The sequence below is a fragment of the Pteropus medius genome, unplaced genomic scaffold (assembly GCF_902729225.1).
Source record: "Pteropus medius unplaced genomic scaffold, Ma_sr-lr_union100, whole genome shotgun sequence".
NCBI classification, from domain to species: domain Eukaryota; kingdom Metazoa; phylum Chordata; class Mammalia; order Chiroptera; family Pteropodidae; genus Pteropus; species Pteropus medius.
The window spans coordinates 18,153,014-18,155,938 of record NW_024350319.1 but is presented as its reverse complement, the minus strand read 5'-3'; the positions used below and the strand labels follow the sequence as shown (position 1 = coordinate 18,155,938).

At 30.7% G+C, this 2,925-nt stretch overlaps 1 pseudogene; it reads right to left on the bottom strand.

Moving 5' to 3' along the window:
* Positions 1–333: 333 nt before the first annotated feature.
* LOC120583454 (uncharacterized) lies at positions 334–452 on the bottom strand (annotated as a pseudogene).
* Positions 453–2,925: the final 2,473 nt, after the last annotated feature.

The following is a 2,925-nucleotide window of genomic DNA, read 5'->3' as shown; positions in this document are numbered from 1 at the left end:
TTCTCTATCTTTAAAAATGTATTGTCTACTTGACTTAATCAATAATTGAGGGAGGTATGTTAAAATTTTCCACTACAAAGGGGCTTTGTTCATTTGTCCTTGTAACTCTATAAATTATTCCTTTTCATATTTAGAGTCTACTTTATTAGGTCAGCTCAAGCATGGAATAATTATACACTCCTGGTAAATTGAAATTATTATATGGGTAATCCTATTACTCTCCAATGTTTATTTTTTGACTTAAAGTTGATTTTTTTTACATTAATATAGTTACTTTAGTTTTATCATGGTTAGCACTTGCGTATTATTTTTTCATGCTTTTTTTTTTTTTTACACCCACAGCACCTGGTCTTCCTAGGTGGTCTCCCATCCAAGTACTAGCCAGGTCTGACTCTGCTTAGCTTCTGAGATCAGGTGGGATTGGGTGTGTTCAGGGTGGCATGGCTGTAGTATATTTTCATGCTTTTAATTTCAACCTTTCTATATCTTTAAACTTTGGTTGTATCTCTTGTAACAGTGTGTTAATGAATTTTATTTTTAATCAATATGACAAACTGCCATTTAATTACTGTAGTCTTTATTATAAATAATGATCATTTGATTTCCACCATCTTACTTCTTTTTATTTCCATTTCTTATTTCTTATAATTGATTGAGAGTTCATTTTTTTATATTACATTTCCCTTTTACAGGTTATAAGTTATGCATGCTATTTCTATATTTTAAAAGTACTCTTGAAAATTTTACCATGCCTGCTAACTTAATGTAGTATAAAGAATGTCTTATCTTAAATAATATAAAAATTTTAGAACATGCTTACTCTGACCCACCCCACTCTTAACTTTCATGCTAGTAACACTTCGTATTTTAATCTTGTCTTTTTAAAACTTCATAAATTAAATCTTATTTTTAAACTAATCTATATAGATAATATACTGTTAAATATCATCTATGAGTTTAATGTTATGTGCTTACCTTTTTTTCTTACATTGCAGCCATCCCTCATGGGCTCATATTTATTCTCCCTGAAGCAAATTCTTTAGAAGTTCCTTTAATGAAAATTTGTTGATGCTAAACATGATAATAAACATGATTTGTTTATTCTAAAAGTTCTTCATAGCTTCACTTTTTGAAAGATAATTTGTTAGGTACACAATTCTAGGTGTATAGCTATTAACTTTCAATACTTTTTTTTTCCCCCCTGCTTTTATAGTCTGTTACTGCTGATGCAAAATCTGCTTCAGTAAAATTGTCATTCCTTTGCAAATGATGTTTTCTCGCTGGCTCTGTTAAGGTTTTTCTCTTTGTCTCCAATAATTATAGATTCACTATAATATACCTAGATGTGAATGTCATCTTATTTCATACAGCATAGTAAAATTTTGCTCATTTTGTCTATAGATTCATCTCTTTTATCAGTTCTAGGAAATTCCAAGCTGTTAATTCTGATTATTACAACTCTAATTTCTCTATTCTCTCTTTATAACTCCTACTAGATGTCTGTTAGAACTTCTAATACTGTCATCCATGTCTCTTAACCTCTCTTCCATATTGTCTATCTTCTTATCTTTCTGGATGACATTCATAATAATTTATTCAGATCCACATTTTAGTTTACTAATTATCTATTGGTATCTGTTTCAATTGTAATATTTTTATCCTTAAATTTTGGTGGTTATTTTTTTTAAAAACTTTCAAGGGATTTTTAAGGACTCTTATAAATTTACTCATTTTTATGCCCTATTTTATTTCCTTAAACATTGTATGCATATTTTATATACTTTTATATTTTATATTATGCATCTGAAATTTTAATATATGAAGTTCTTGAGAATCTAGATCTTCAATGTTTCAGCTGACATTCATGGTCATTTGTTTTCTTGTGTGTCTAGAGAGTTTTTTTAAATTATAGGTTTATATTTAAGTGATCTTCATTTATGGGAAGCAAAAAGTTCTAAATTGGAATGCTTTCCTCTAAAATAAGTTATCCATTTGCTTCTGCCAGAAAACTGCCAAAAAAAGAGTATTCATTCCCATTTGAGGATCCTGACTTAATGTGAAAATACTAAGTTTAGCTTTTTCATTGTAGCTATTAGCTTTTTGGTAAGAAAAAGAAATGGGAAACCACTGGAGTATTTTAACAAGAAATTGACTTACCTTGCTTAAGTTTTAAAAAGATCACTCTAGCATCACAATAAAAATAAACTATAGAACAAATGATAGAGGTGGGGAAAATAGGTGAGAGCATGAGTAAGGGAGTGATTAGAAATTCCGTGGAACATAGATTTAAGCTAGGCAGTGAGGGAAGGGAGATCATCAAGGAGCAGAAAACCTGGTAGGATCAATGGATGGGGAATTTCAATAAAGTTAAAGAACTGTTGAAGATAGACTAGAAGGAGTCATCTGCACAGATAAGTAGTGATACTGAATGCATGAAAATGAGATTACCCAGTGGTTGTAGCTATTGATAATGATATGGTCTAGACTACCTGTAGGAATGAACGGCTGAGGTAGGTTGGAGGCCAGTAGCATTAGAGAAGAGATCAATGACTTATGAGGCTAGCATCTTAAAAAGATCATCTACTTGCATATTGAGAGCTTCAGGAATTAAAAATTAAAGCAAGAACAAAAGAAATTCCTTTCTCCTTATTGACATGCACAGACAATGAATGAAAGAGGTATGCACATTTGGAGCACTTAGATAATACTTCATTACAATTGCTTTTCTAAAGAGAATATAAAAGAAAAGTTTCATATACCACTCTCCAGAGTCCCAGGCTTTCTAGTTACACCTTATTCAACCATTATCATGATACCTTGAGGAAGGACAAAAAGAAACTATCTGCGTTTTTAATCGAAAAACCCTTGGTAAATGACTGGCATAACTCCCCAAATTCCATTTGGCATAAAAATTTCAAAATATTC